The sequence below is a fragment of the Parasteatoda tepidariorum genome, chromosome 10 (assembly GCF_982258835.1).
Source record: "Parasteatoda tepidariorum strain Cologne lab strain chromosome 10, Ptep-v5.0, whole genome shotgun sequence".
Lineage (NCBI taxonomy): Eukaryota > Metazoa > Arthropoda > Arachnida > Araneae > Theridiidae > Parasteatoda > Parasteatoda tepidariorum.
Window position 1 is genome coordinate 60155719 of NC_141764.1, and position 16619 is coordinate 60172337.

Here is a 16619-nt window from a genome sequence, read left to right on the forward strand (position 1 = left end):
AAAACAGTCTATGACGTCAAAAATCTATTATAATTAATCTAAAAGGCATTTATTGTGCAGCACACCCCTGGGGCAACCTAAATCGTTCTTGTACTTATTTCTACTCTCAATTGAGAATATTTAGTTTTTTTTTTATTTTCCTCCTCAGACAAACATCATCATTATAATAATTAAATTTATATCTGAAACAATTTCTTTCCTTATTTAGCATAGACCCAAGTCTTAATAAGCCAAGTCATCAAAAGACGATATGATATTTTTGAAATTTCCGAATACTTATCTAAATTACCAGAAGAAACTCAATTTATCCCCAGGTAAACCCGCTCCCCTAATATCGGGCCTCAGCCTCTTCGAATTACCGGTTCCGGGAACTTAATCATACATATATGCCTTGCAAATCATCATATGTGGTAAGAAAAATGAAACCAACTCATTTCCACCCACAATTTCTGGCCACATGTGTTCCGCCTCTTTTTTTCTTTACATAGAAATTTTTCTTCCTACTTTCGATATCACTTGTTAAGACTCTTGCCTAGACACCTGCTGACTAGGTCTATAGACCCGGGAGGCATAGACTTTTCAAAAAAAAAAAATGATTTTTTTTTTTTTTTAACGCTGTATGTGTATTTTTATTTTGCAATATACTTTTTTTTTTATTCTGCTGATTATGGAATCTCTTTGATTGTGTCAAGTGGTTGACGAAGGCTCTCTTGACGGGTGTGGTCATTTCCACCGGTGCTAATGCCTGCCGCCCTCTCTCTTAGCACTTCCTTCATCTTATCTTGAATGAATTTTTTTTATATATATTTTTTTTATTGTATTAATTATCGTCGGAGAAAATATTAGACACACTCAGTTCACCAGAGTGTACACTGAACACCGCCCGTACTATGTATTTTTAGAATTTTTTATCAAAAATAAAGTCATTAAAGGCTGGCTACATTTTATGTGTCTTGAAATGATTAAAAAGAAAAAAATACTAAAAGTGTTACCAGAATATTAAAAATCATTCTTAAAGAAAATAATAATAAAATCTGAATAAAATGACAAAATTTTTTATTTATTTATGTATAGATAATTTTATTTGTTTTTTTTTTTGGAAATAATTATTTTCTTGAAATTTCAGAGATACATAATCCACTACTGATATACGGAGTGTGCTCTGAACACCGCTTTTACTATGTGGTTTTAGAATTCTTTATCAAAAATAAAGTCATTAAAGGCTGCATTTTAGGTGTCTCGAAATGATTAAAAAAAATTACGAAAAATTTCGCGAAAACCTTAGAAATTATTATTAAAAAAAATAAATAAAAAGAAACATATGTCTAAGTGATTCAATATGTTTTAAAATACAGATAATAAATTTGTTGTTTAGGGTATGTATTTTCTTTACATAAATTTTTTTTAAATTAAGATACTTGTTTGGCACGCACATAAAAATTGTGAAATAACAATCAAGTGCAAAATTAAGTTCATCTACCTACAATTTTCTTAAACCCATCGCAGGCAGATGAACTCTTCTTATACACTGTTCACTTCCCGTTGTCGGAAATGAAAATACCACTAGAAATTTACCCACCTGTTTTGCGTCAATTTTAGATGCACATTTGTCTAAAATTATCTATCATAGGTAAAATATGCGTTACTAATAAAACGGTTTGGGAATTAGTTCGATTGTAATGGCGTGTAGATAGCAGGATTTGATATTTTTTTTTTTTTTTTTTTTTTTTTTTTTAAGTTTTGGCCTTCCAAGCTTATGGCCATATGATTTACTTTTAAAAGTCTGTTTGATTGCAAATTTCATTAGTTTTTACATTTAAACTGCTATTCATTTTTGCGCCTCTTAATAATCGACTTTTTGAAGTAAATTTTTATGATTTTAAGTTCTAGCTTTTTTTAAATAAGCAAAAAGGTTTATATTTAACATTTTGCATTTTAACTCAAAATCGTGGAACTTTTTATTTTTTAAAAAAATGCAGTGCTTTGCATTATGAGTAGGGAGTGTTTGTAAAAATATTCGTAAGAATTATGCCGTATTGAAAACCTGAAAATTTGAATTTTCATTTAGTTGCCAATGGCCGGTATACTCTAAAACTTAGTAGCCACTTTTTCCTCACACCTAATGAGTTGGTGACCGAAATCGATAGGCCCTTAATAGCCACTTTATGCAAACTTTTTTTTTTGTTGCTTGTATTAAATTATCCAAGCCGGAAAAAAAATGTATTGTTTAAAAAATATTCACATTAAAAATATTCGTATCACAGTGAATTATTTTAAAAATAATTCGCATTAGAAATAATCTAAGGTTAATTCAATAAAAATAATAAATGTGGGACAAAATTTAATTAAACATTCTTACTTTAAGGAACTTTTTTATTTAAAAATATTTTGGGAGGCAAATTACATTTTAATGTGTACATAGTTATAATTTTAATGTGTGTGTACATTTTAACTATTTGAATTGCTAAAGAACCATAAGAATCTTGCTACCACAAACTGATGAAATCGGAAGGATCAAAATTTTGAATGGAGATATTAGATATTTTAATGAAAATTCTGTTCTTCCGTCTTTCTGCGTTGATGTATTTTTATTATTAAACAATTTTCAGAAAAAGAAAAAAAAAGGGAAAAATGGCCGGTGGTTTATTTAAGTCGCCACTTTTTTTGTTGACTTGTCATGTGACGAGTGATTGTTTTCTGGTCTATTCAAGCTAATGAATCGTGGATTCATCAGTAGTATAATTTTAATGAATTTTAACGAAAACTCTGTTGAACATTTTAATGAGAATACTGTTTTCCTGAGTTTTTTTTTGTTGCATTGATGTATTTTTATTACTAAACAATCTTCAATTAAAAAAAATGATAAGAAGCAGTGACCGGTTACTTATTTAATTTAAGTCACCACTTTTTCTTGTTGACTTGCCGTCTATCGTATATGCATTTAGCACAATTATTCTTATTATTTTCTTTATTTTGGCTTATTAAGTCTCAATTGTCAACAGGTAAAATTCAGTAATGACATGATCTATATTCGGCATAGGATATTTTTTTATAATTTGTTTTTAGACTTCAGAGCTCTAACAATAAAGTAACAGAGAAAAATCTAAATTTATTTATCTTTACAAAATAATTGAGTTTGTCTCCTTTTATTCCTGATTAATTTTATTGATATAAAAATAATATTGATGTTAAGAAAATATACATTTATTAGATAACCATCTCTAAGGAAATGAATGTTTATGTTCTAATTCTAACGCTTGATTGGAACTACTGATTATGACAATTACCTTTACAGTTCCGTTATTTAATATCAAATAAGGTAAAATTACATTTCTAAAAAACAATGATTTTTTATAATTTAAACTAATTTAACTAAAGATAACATTACTTGATAAAAACAATTTTATCTGCGAAATGTGGGTTATTTCAAGAAAAGTTTTTGAGTGTCAATGTATTTTAAAATTATTTCTTAAAATAATTGTTGAATTTCAGAAGGATTATTGTTTTTCACTGATATAGAAATATTTCAAATAAGCAACTTTCTCGTTTCGCGTACATGTACGCTACAGTTTATAAAATCTTCTAAAAGAAGTTACTTGTGTAATAGCATACTTGCCAACTTATATCGCTTTCAAGAATGATATTTTTAAAGTGGCAGTAAATCAGAAATGGATTCAAAATTTTTAGGAGAAATATTTTCATATTTTGTCAAAACTTAACCCACAAATATATTAATCGGCAACTATGTTATAGCAATAAGCGAAGTTTTTTAACATGTTCATTTGTTATTTCCTTACAATTTTTTCGGGTGCATTTTAACGATATTAAAAATGGATATACATAAGTAATGCATATTTTTATTTATTGCTTCCTAATTATAACGTGGTGCTAAGTCCCGTAGTGGACTGATCATAAAGATACGGTTCCCAGTAGAACACTGAAGTCCAGCATCACTGGCAGCGCTCAGTGAGCGAGTGGGTGACCATTTTGATCAGCCTGGGTAGTAACCGAGGGTGCAAAGTATCGGCCCTCGTTAAAATCTTCTCGACCTCCCGCGCAGGTTATCAGGCTACCAAAGCGGGGAAGCCATGTCTTCGGATCATCGTCAGGGATATTTTTCAGGCCGTCGCCAATAGCCCATTGTGTAGCCCTAGACACAACGTACGCATTATACTCATACTATTTGTCGCGTTATATTAGTAGTATTCGTTCTACTATAATATGGTTCTTTTCATGGTATGCTGTGTTTTTTATTTATTATTTTTCAAATAACGTAATAGCTTTCTTTCTGTCGCAATAAAAAATGGGATGTTTTCGTCGTACTTTTATTATTACTTCATATCATATATTCCATTATAGCATATCTTTACTCTAGAGTTTCATTATTTGTTTTGATTGTTTTTTGTACTTTTGAATATTTCTCACATGTTTGTTTCATACTTCTGCAATAAAACTTGTTATAGTGCTGTTATATATAACAGTAACATTGTAGTATTTTCATTATTACTTCCTATTTTTCATGTATTCTTCGATAGTTTATTTTTTATAGAGTTTCCTGTGTGTTTTAACATATTTTCCATATTGTTGTTAGTTTCTTTTTGCTGAAATAAAACTTAATGTGACGTTGCTTACATTGGCAATGTAGCTCAGCTGTTTTATTTCTTTTAGGACTAATTGCGTGTTAAAATTGATTGAATGCACCCTTTAAAAATTTATCGAAGAATTCCCAAATTAATATTTGAACAGAATAAATTTCCACTTCTCAAACAATACGTTAAAATTATCTTTGTAGAATAAAAATTTATTTTGCTTTATACTTCACATTCTTACCGCTTCCTATTTCCATGTATTGTTTTTTCTTCTTCTATATTTAAAAAAAAAGAGGGAAAAAAAAGAAATATTTAGTTGCTTTACTATTAAAATTCGTAAATCATAACGAAATGTTCAAAAATATTTCCACTTTCAAAACTGGAATTTAAATTAAACATTACACAATGTATACTACCGTAATTCGCCTCTTACTCTTATGTCAAAAATTTAAAAAAAAAAAAGTTTTTTTCATTCAACTTTTTTAATTTCGCAAATTTACTATGAGTAAGAAATGTTCCATTTTCAAAACACGAATTTAAATTAAACATCGTCGAAAGAATTTAATCTTGTTTTACCGCTTACACCTTTTGATGTGGTCTATGATTTAAAAAAGAAAATATTCTCTTTTTTTTTTCTTCTCATTCATACCATTGCAATTCCGTCACCCCAAAGAAATGGCTGTCAAATCCACATCAGAGAAGATCCGAACTCTCTCTCCGCGTTTTAATAACAGTGATGATAGCCAACTAGAATGTCAAATTTTCGAAGTGGGTGTGAACAAGATGGTGATGTAGTTCCGTCAGTTTATTGCACAATATCTCTGAACCATCAATCCCCCCTTACTATTTTTTGGATATGTTAATCACGATTTGACATGTCTCCATCTCGTCAGAAATGTTATAATTTTTTTAAAAAAATTTGTATAATTTCGTTTTTATTTTGTTTCTAAACAGTACGGTAACCGGACATATACCGCGTATGCCATACCTGCTAATTTTGCTTTGAGGAACTTGCCCGCTTCCGCGTTTACAGGTGGAATTTTTACCACTTTGAGTTTTGTATCCTCCCGCTGGCTTTGGGTCAATGTCGGATTTTTTTTTTTTTTCTTCTTCCTTTTACCCAAAGGGATATTCGGTTAAAATGAGTAAAATGTGGTTATCTTGAAAGTTTCATGCGAGTTCAGATTCAATTTCATATTTTCTCTCTGGGTGACTATAAACTTGTTTTTTCGTTTCTCAAAAAATAAAAATAAAACAATAAATAGGAGCGTAATAATTCGCTACGTCCGACTATGTGTCACATTTTACTGGCAGACTAAAGCTATAACTTGTATCCCGTTTTAGCCTCGTATTACGCTATAAAGGTTAGTTTTTAATTGTTTATTCATTTATTTATTTGTTTATGAAATAACTTTCATTTAAGCGTTAATGATTAATTCAGACTCAGTTTAATCTTAGTGACTATAAACTGAATTTTATGTTGCAAAAAAAAAAAAAAATAATAATAATAATAATAACAACTGTTATATATAAATTGGGAAAATGTAATATTTTGCTACGTGCGATTATGTGTCCCTAGACTGGCTGATTGAAATTATAACTTGTATCTCGTTTTTGCTTTATATTTTTATAACATTCCAATGAAGGCCAGACGTATTTATTTTATGTTTTAACTTTAGTTTGATCCAACTTTGATTGTAAATTGCCTATTCTTTAATGATCAATACCAACACAGCAGTACTATCAAGTATTTTTATTTCTGTTTAAGCTCTCTTTTACGTCTTTCGTAAAATAAAATTAAAATAAATAAATTAAGGAAAGAAAGAAATGCCTATATAGTGCACTAGACAAACTGACTTAAATTTATAATTTAATTTCGTGTTAGTTTGTCATTACTATACACATACGTTCTACAAAATTGCATCAGTATATCTATATATTATATCTGTATATTAATTATATATATATATATATATATATATATATATATATATATATATATATATATATATATATATATATATATATATACTATAAAATTGTATCTTTAAGCGCTTTTGATTGAAATAAATTTCTCATTAAGATTTCAAACATGGAAAAATATTATATAAGCTAGTGAGAATGTAAAAACCTGCATATATCAAGTTAAGAATTTCTGAATCAAATGTTAGATTCTAGGTGGCATTATATCATCGAAAAATGTAATGACTTAAATTTAATATACCGGTGTTGGAGCTATCTAAAACTTTGTCGCACTCCATAATTTTCACAGATTTAGCAAAGAATTATTGGAGATAATAAATCCCATTTAGGCGTTATGGATTAGGCTCCATAATATCAAGACATGTTTATTATTTATCGGCATTTTTTAATTTTATTTTAAAACTGCGCTTGTGCATATCTTAGAAATAATTATTGAAATTTACCTTTTGTTTTCTCTTATAAAAACCTTTTTTTTCTTCACCTTTTTGTGAAATTCACTTATCTAAGACGAATCATATGAATCAAAAAATTAAGATGGTATTGGAAGGACTTTTCTTAATTCATACTTTAGTTTAAATTATCGAAGAATAATTTATGTAACAATTCATATTGAAGACCACAAAACACAATCTTAAAAGAAATATGATTATATATTTTTTATCTTCCTAATAAGCTATCCTTAATATTTTATTTTATAACCTTGACCCGATTCTGAGTTTGCAACTGTCAATGTTCAACTCTTTTTTTTAACTCAATCCAGAAGACGAGAACACTTCTGGATCAAATAATGGGATAAACTAGTCTACGTGGTAGACTTTTTCACAAAACTAACTCGCATTTGCGTTACATGGAGTGAAAAACCACGAAAACGTCTCACGGTTAGCAGCACTGTAGTCAGAGCGAGCCGGGAGAAAGATTCATACCAACCAGATACCCCTGGGATTTGAACCTGCTTCGCCTCACTGGGAGGCAAGCGCTCTTTTATCTGAGCTACCGCGACTCAGCTATCTCTAATAGTCAAGAATCGTTTTCTTCTTCTTTTTTTTCTTCAAATTACGCCAAAAAATGCTTGTTACTTTTAACTCACTTAGACACTTTAAACAAGGAGTTACATCTGCAAATATAAATAAAACTAAAAAGTCGAAAGCGGAAGAAAAATTAAATTGTTCTATCGTTATAATAAAAACGATAACGATACTAGTAAAAAAAAAATAGGACATCTTTATAGAGATGAGATAACAACAACAAAAGAAATCGAAATAAAAGGATGGATAAGAAATGTTTTCTTTAAAAATAACAATAAACGCTATTATTTCTCAGAGAAGAAATTATTAATGTAATGAAACTTAATATTTATTCTTAATCTTTAAAATAAGCGAGAATCGATAAGCAGCGTTAAAAAAAGGACAGAAAAAAACTATGGCAGAGCAGAGAATGAAAGAAACGGAAACAGCAACATGAAGCAACGGAAACGGTTGGATGAATTAACTGCCCACTTCTATTTTAATAACCCTCCTACATTAATGTGACAAATTAACGAACAGAAACTGTGGATAGTTTTTTTTTCTCGTTCTCTTATGAATCGTTTTAAATGATAAATCCATCGCGAATCAACTTACATCAGCAAATAGAATGACGATTTATGATTTTGTAAATGTGACGTGTGTTGCACGTGTATTAAGAGAATAGTGTTACTATAAATTTTGAGTTTTACTACTTTCTGGAGTGTGTGTGGGCAATTAGCCAGAAACCTGTTTAAACGTTGCGCTTATTGTTTATTTAATTAGTTACTGATTTGTAGCTTTTTGTCAGATCAATGTACGATATGTATCAAGTACTTAACGTAAACATATTTTATACTGCATTTTTTTTCTATTGATCAAAACAAAAAGCACAAGTTAATGTTACCATAACAAATGTTATTAGTCGAATCAACTGACATCGCAAAAGGTACAAAGGTAACGAAGATTTGTGATTGCTTACAAATAAGTGATATTTTTGCATTAAGAGAGTAGTAGGTTTTAATTTTTGCTACTTTACAGAGCGGGCAATCAGCCAAACATCAATTAAAACATTTCGCTTATTACTTTTTTACCTTTACCTTTTATATTTACCTTTTATATTTTGAAGTCAATGTTAGCTCGAGGAATCAGGTTGCTTCATCAAGTATTAAATTTTATTTAATAACCGGCATGGAACAGCCGAACCAATCCTGAAATTACGACAATCAATGTTCAACTCTGTAGCCGGGTGCAGAATTCGTATCAATCAAAACCACCGATGGGATTCGAACTTATGCTCTCCTTATTGTGAGGCAAATACTTTATCCCTTGCGCCACCGTGGCCCATTTAAAAGTAAACACATTTTATACTACATTTTTTTTCCATCAAAACATTTTTAATAAGCACATTACCAAAAAGAATCCCCTGACCATCGGGCTAACCGTGGCCAGGTTTTCTTTTCATTATTACGTAAATGCAGTCGAGTGCCATCAAGAAGTCCTCTACTAAGGAGAGTTAGTTTTAATGCTTGATCTCGGAGTTCTTTGGGGTTGGACTCAAAATTACAAGACTGGTAGCTTCGGATTAAACCATTTAAGAATACAATTGCGAAAATGCAACATTTTGTTTTGAACTTATCTGATATTTTCTTGTGTTGGCTACCTTTTATATATTAAAATTATAATACATCGGATTCATCTAATTTCAGATCAAAATATATGCATATATTTACATTAATAATATGAATCTTTTGTTTCACCAACATAATTATGAAGAACGAAATAATTGAGTTACTATACTTTATCCTTATGGAAAAGTCCTTACATTTAATTGTCATAATTTGGCTATTATTCCTTTCATATGGTAGCGGTTTACCGGAAAATCTGGCTTTCAAAATTATAGTTCTTATTATCACACATTTAGTAGCAAATACAAAACTATTAAGTGAATTTAACCCAAAAAATGGTTTTTATGGCTCATGGTAACTCCCCAAATTAAAACCATATTATATTGTTTATTTTACCCAAATCATTATCTAAGTGATTCAGTAAAAATTAACGAGCTTTTTGATGTTCTCCATAGAGCGAGAAACGCGAGATAAATTTTACCATATTCTGGTACTTTAACCATACTTTTTTCTCAGTGTACCTACAGTTAGCTTTAAGGCACTTTTCTAGAACAAGTGTAGTCTATCAGCCAGAAACTTGTTTTATTGTTTCGTTTATTATTTTTTTATCATTAATTAACTTGAAATCCTGTGCCATCATTAAGTAAGCACATTTTATACTGCATTTTCTCCCTTAGTTCAAACCATTCCACAAAATTCTGCTACAAATAATACCGACGCTTAGATTCTGAATGAAAACAACTAATCACATCGAAACATAGTGATGACTTAAAACATAATGTTATACATTAATAGCAAATATTTACTTAATATTTACAAAAAATATAATAATGCTACGTTGAATTGGTACTAACGCTCAATATTGCGAATTTTAAATTTTGTTGTGTTTAAATAATGTTACTTCATCAAAAGTCTATAAATCAGAAAGACTTAAGGTAGTTATAGTGATAAGTCACATCCCAAACAAGGCGACATTTTTGCATCGAATTATTTCTTAGGTTGGTACTTCCATGTTTCTGGAATTTCCACCGCCGAATAATAGTCAAAAGTCTATAAATCAGAAAAACTTTAGATAGTTATAGTGATAAGTCACATCTCAATTAAGGTGACATTTTTCCATCGAATTATTTCTTAGGTTGGTACCTACATGTTTCTGGAATTTTCGCCACCGAATAATAGTCAAAAGTCTATAAATCAGAAAAACTTTAGGTAGTTATAGTGATTAGTCACATCTCAATTAGGGTGACATTTTTGCATCGAATTATTTCTTAGGTTGGTACTTACATGTTTCTGGAATTTCCACCGCCGAATAATAGTCAAAGTCTATAAATCAGAAAAACTTTAGGTAGTTATAGTGATAAGTCACATCTCAATTAAGGTGACATTTTTGCGTCGAATTATATCTTAGGTTGGCTCTTCAAATGTCTCTGGAATTTCCACCACCGAATAATAGTCGGGAACGTCATGTTACCTATATGAAAATCGTGATTTCTTTTAAATAACAAACTGTTTTTCTAAATAATTTTGATTATTATAACTTATTATATTACCTGTAGACCATCATATAATTAATAACTAAATAAAATATCTCACCAACCGATGTGTGACATTAAAGATCTAATATCTCCAGACGAGATTGATTTGAATAAAATATTCTATAAGAATGTATACATATGTTCAATGAGTTCATTAAACCATTTGGGAAGAGAGTAGGAGGCCCAAGTTATCAGGCTACGTGTCAAAAGTCACGTTTTTACTCATATTGAAATGAAAGATTCGACAGCTGTTCGTCTTTCCGATAACTTTTTCTTCTTCTTTAAGACATGCATGGGTTTTGCGGTTTTGAGACTAAGGCTGTTTTCTAAAAAAATTTTTGTGTCTTCTTTAATAAAATATTTCAAATTTTCGTTGCTTGACTGATTTTAATTATTTATTTTCTTTTAAATTAATTATTCGGCGAACGGAAAGGTAATTAATATATAATAAGTATCGTGTAATTAACTCACATAGCTTAACTATTAATAAAGCTAAGGAGTATTTATAATGTGTATTGTGTTCATCGTTATTATTATTACTGGTATAACTTATCTTATAATCATATATCGTGTAATTTATCTTTATAATTATTACTCGTATATATTAACTATTAGCCATAAATTATATACTCGTATAAGTTAACAAATTCTCTTAAAATTAACAAATATTACTCGTAAGCCAAGGAATAATCTATAATGCACTTTGTAATTAATCTTTTATTGTTATTACTACTCGTATAACTTAACTATCAATTAAGCTAATAATTTATAATGTACACTGTGTTGTTAATCTTTATTATTATTTCTCGTATAAATCAACTATTAGTAAGTCCAATAATTAATTTATATACTATGTAATTAATCTTTATTAGTTAGTAGTTTGGTGTATCTCCAATGATTATATCTCAATGTTTATATCATGCTTATAATAAAATATAGCTGCTAATTGAGTTAGAAAAATGAAACATAAGCTAAAAGTTGTGTGAAAATAGTTTTGTACAACTTCATGAAATTGTTCGACTTTTCTGTTTCTACGTTGTATGGAATAATTTGCTGAAAATTATTATTTGTTTATTTTTTTTTTCCTTCTCAAAATTCAAACTAGAAAAAAAAATTTTTTTTTACTAAAAAGTAGTTAAAAGTAATAGTAGTTAAAACTAGCAGTAGTAGTGGTAAAAGTAGTTGAGAAAGAGGAGTAGTTAGTAAAAGTAGTTTTGGGAGTTTTACCCTCCTTTTTCAATTTAATATGCTTATTAATTTTTAATAATTATTTTGTTTAATAATTAATTAATTTACTTATTAATTTATTATTAATTTTAGTTAGTAAATGCTTATCCAGACAAGAACCCTATTCATCGGGATAATTTTATATTCTCGCGAATTGTGAACTGTACTTGTTTAAATAATATGTGTACTTCCTTTCATGGTATTGTTTTTTGTTCCAGAAATCAATATACATTGTATAATTTTTAAAATGCCAACACAGTTATTATTTTATCAAAAATGTTGTAGGAATTACGATTTTTGATGTTTGAATTTTTGATTTATTGAATAATTTTGTATCTTCCTATGCGCTCATGATATTACTGTTAAATGAAATGAAATTTTCTTTCTAACTGTTTTTCCCAAAAAACGCTAATGCTCAAAACATTTCGGAATTTCTTTTCAACATCAGACCCAGAAACGGTGTTACCTAAAGAAGAGTTACCCAACTTTTAAAATGCCAACACAATCATTAGTTCATCTAAAATGTTTTAGGAATTATGATTTTTGATGTTTGAATTTTTGATTTATTGAATAATTTTGTATCTTCCTATGCGCTCATGATATTACTGTTAAATGAAATGAAATTTTCTTTCTAACTGTTTTTCCCAAAAAACGCTAATGCTCAAAACATTTCGGAATTTCTTTTCAACATCAGACCCAGAAACGGTGTTACCTAAAGAAGAGTTACCCAACTTTTAAAATGCCAACACAATCATTATTTCATCTAAAATGTTTTAGGAATTATGATTTTTGATGTTTGAATTTTTGATTTATTGAATAATTTTGTATCTTCCTATGCGCTCATGATATTACTGTTAAATGAAATGAAATTTTCTTTCTAACTGTTTTTCCCAAAAAACGCTAATGCTCAAAACATTTCGGAATTTCTTTTCAACATCAGACCCAGAAACGGTGTTACCTAAAGAAGAGTTACCCAACTTTTAAAATGCCAACACAATCATTAGTTCATCTAAAATGTTTTAGGATGTTCGAATTTTCGATTTATTGAATAATTTTGTATCTTCCTATGCGTTCATGATATTACTGTTAAATTAACTTGAATTTTCTTTCTAATTGTTTCCCCAAAAAACGTTTATTCTCAAAACATTTCGGAATTTCTTTTCGACATCAGACCCAGAAACGGTGTTACCTAAAGAAGAGAGCCTTTTTTTTACGTGTATAATATGAGGGGCCCCCATCCTTTCTTTCACTGAGGGGCGTGGGGGGAGAGGGGGCAATGGAGCATTATGGCTGCTTGCATGGGAAAGCGTCCACCCCTTCTCGTACAACAGCTGTCTTGGCAAGAGAAGTATCAAGATTTCTTTTTATGCAAGGGACGGAAATGATGGAGCAGCTGTAATCGCTTCTCGATGAAGATAGGTTCTATGCGTCGACTGAGAAGAATGATTTTCTCTCATACACGCACCGCACCTGGAGTAGACCAGAGAAATCGTGGTTTTGTGAGGGTTTCGATTTATAAAACCACGCCAACCTCTTCAAATTTTGAAATAATATAAAAGAATATTCGTTAAGATTATGTGAAATTTATAAGACAAACGCGATTTTTTTTTAAAAATACATATTTGCTTTTGAAAATTCATATTGTCATGAAGAACGGAAATGTAAATACGTTGTAACCTTAATATTTGATTACAAATTTCATTCGCTTGAAAAATATACAAATTGGAAATAACAGGAAATTCCAGGAATAGGAGTAACTAATTGGAATTTCCAATTTGTAAATTTTTTTAAATGAATGAAGTTTTTAATCGAATATCATACCGCTTTAATTTCTAGGAATTATTTATTTAATGTTGCAACCTTATTTCATAGAAAGATCTTGGCACACTTTTTCTAAAGATAATGTTTTTGTGAAATTTTCCTATGCTTTAACCTTTTTTAAACTAGACAATATATTTTAAATGAAGAAAAAGAATACATCAAAAAAAAAAAAAAAAAAAAAAAAAAAAATGATTTAATAGATAGTTGATTATCATAATATTATTTTAATTTTTAATTTTCATGTTTTTATCAGAATAAAGCATCTTAAGATATTTTTAGGGTCACAGAAATTTATATTTATTATTGCTCTTGAAAATTTATATTGTCAAAATGAAGAAAAATGTCATGATTTATTTTATGAAAAGAGCTTGAGGCAATGTAGTGATAAGGCACACTTTTTCCTAAGGTGGTGTTTTCATAGAATTTTCCTGTGCTTTAAACCTTTCTTAAAGTGGACACATCTTTTATAAGATGAGAAAGTAAAAGAAAAACACGATTTAATAGATGGTCGTTTATCATAATATTATTCTAATTTTTAAATTTTAAATTCATGCTTTTTACCGGAATGAAGCACAGTAAGATATTTTTTAGGTCACTAGTATTCTACAATGGTGGTTCCCAAATGGTGTTCCGCGGAGCTCTAAGGTTCCGTGGAGACGTCACAGGGGTTCCGAGAGTTAAAATTTATTAAACTAGTAATGATTTTTCAAACCTGTAATTATATTTTTATTTAAACATAATTTATTTATTTGAACCATAATTTATTTGATATTTTGGTTATTTTTATAAAATTATTTAAATAAAACGCCAGTAAAAAGATATAGCAAAATTTATAAAAATTTGCAATAATATTTCTCGAACTTTTCAATTCAAAATGAAATGACCTAATTCAAGAATAAAGAACGAACTCTGATGAATATTATCAACGTTTATAAAAAATCTTCAAAAAAACTATAATTCAACTTATTTTATTCATTTTCAAGAAATATTTTGTACCAAAAACAAATTTAAAATTAGACTGGACTAGGCCTGCAAAATTTGGTATAAAACATGTTATTTTAAGAGTTTTATTGATAATACGATTATTGAATTTAAAAAAATTTCTTTCTCGGATTTTTTTTAATATTTTATTTTATAACCGTCGTTGAACAACCGAACAAATTTGTTTTAAAATAACATTTTTAGTCTTTTTTTTGTGGAAATGTACACGTTTAAAAACGTAATATACGTAATAAACGTAACAGCGGGTAGCATAAATATTGCAACGAATTTTTAGGGGAGTTAGGGCAAAACATCAAAATTAAAATTGCATAGGGTACCCATGACCGGAAATGTCTCTAATATGATCTGTTCGAAAACTCACGAAGAAACAGTTCATTATTGGGAAGCAGCGCCCCTAACGGCGTATGATGACATTTTCTGGCATGGGTGCCTATGAAATTTTAATTTTGATGTTTTGCCCTAACTCCTTTAGAAGTTCGTTGTAACCTTTATGTGACCCCTGTTATATATAACGTTTTTAAGCTTGTACATTTCGCCAAAGACTAAAATTGTCATTAAAAAAAAACCCATCAAAACTGTAGTTTTGAGAGAGGAAATTTAAAAATTTCATGAAGAAATATGTGTTCCCCTGTGTGATTTGTAGGGTAAACCAACCAGTGAAGGAACACTACCCAGTGAAGGAACATTTCATATATATTGATTAAAAATAAGAATTTGAAAGTTTTTCTTTTGATTGATTGGTAACAATAGCTTACTGCCAAACAATAGGAAGTCATCTAGTAATGTTTTGGATTTCCTGGTCAAATAGACTTTTCTGGGAAATTTTTTGAATTTGTTATTATCTCCGCAACACCTTGTTTCTTTGAAAAAATTATAAGGTGAGTGTTTGTATTTATATGTTTGAAGTGGAATTAATTTCATGTAATAGTTTTAATTTTCTCACTGTGGAAAAGAGAATTCAAAATATAGTTATTGAAGTTACGTTTTATTTTTTTTAAGCATCAAAGCATAATAAAGTACTGAGATAAGAGGATGTTTATTCACTGGATCACCAAACGATGAAAAACCAGTTAAGGAGCAAGTGTTCCTTTACAGGTTTTTTTTTTAAGTTAATGAAGGTAAAAGATAAACTTTAATTTTCTTGTACCTTTAGTGATGTTCCGCATCAAAAGTATGTTAAAAATACGAAAAACAACTTCTAACCAGTGAGGGAACAGGCATGTTCCTTTACTGGGCATAGATTTCCCAGTGAATGAACAGTATGTGTTAATATGTTGACACTTTAATTTTCAATTCATGATTACAAAATTTTTTTTAACATTTTCCAAGTATTTATATGTTATAATTTCAAGAATAGGCTTGTTTTTAAATATTTGTATGGCTTATGAATTCATAAAGCACATTAAAAAATAACCAAAGTTAAGTGTTCCTTTACTGGGTGTTCATTCACTTGGTCTTCTTACTACTTGTTATTTGAATCTCCCAAACTTTAAAACAATACTATGTAAGTTATCTACAATTCTTTTACATAATTTGCAATTAGTAACAAATATGTTGACACTGTCATTTAACAAAAATTACGAATTTTAAAATTAATATGATTTTTTAAAAGGCAAGCGAAGCTTAAGTGTTCCTTCACTGGTTAGTTTACCCTTTGTGATTTGTTTTAATTTCGAATGTTACTTTCTTATTACCACGCCTTGTGTACATTTATGCTTGCGAAGTAACTTAGTTACCTCCTAATTAAATATCCGCTTAGATATTCTTCGATGAGCTCTCACTAGCAGAAACTGATAGCCATAGGAATTTCATTCTATATCCTTATTCGCGGTT

The 16619-nt window shown here is 29.1% G+C and overlaps 1 protein-coding gene across 13 annotated transcripts in view; it reads left to right on the forward strand.

Annotated features, from left to right (window-relative positions):
* The window catches only part of LOC107446121 (uncharacterized), a 306844-nt gene that overhangs the window by 249003 nt on the left and 41222 nt on the right, over positions 1 to 16619 (forward strand). Inside the window, exon 1 of one of the 13 annotated variants that reach the window (XM_087153891.1) lies at positions 8285 to 8530. The exons of the other annotated variants lie outside the window; for them this stretch is intronic. The gene's annotated coding sequence lies outside the window, so the exon portion shown is untranslated. Of the gene's footprint in view, positions 1 to 8284; positions 8531 to 16619 lie in introns of those variants that run through there. 13 annotated transcript variants of the gene reach the window in all.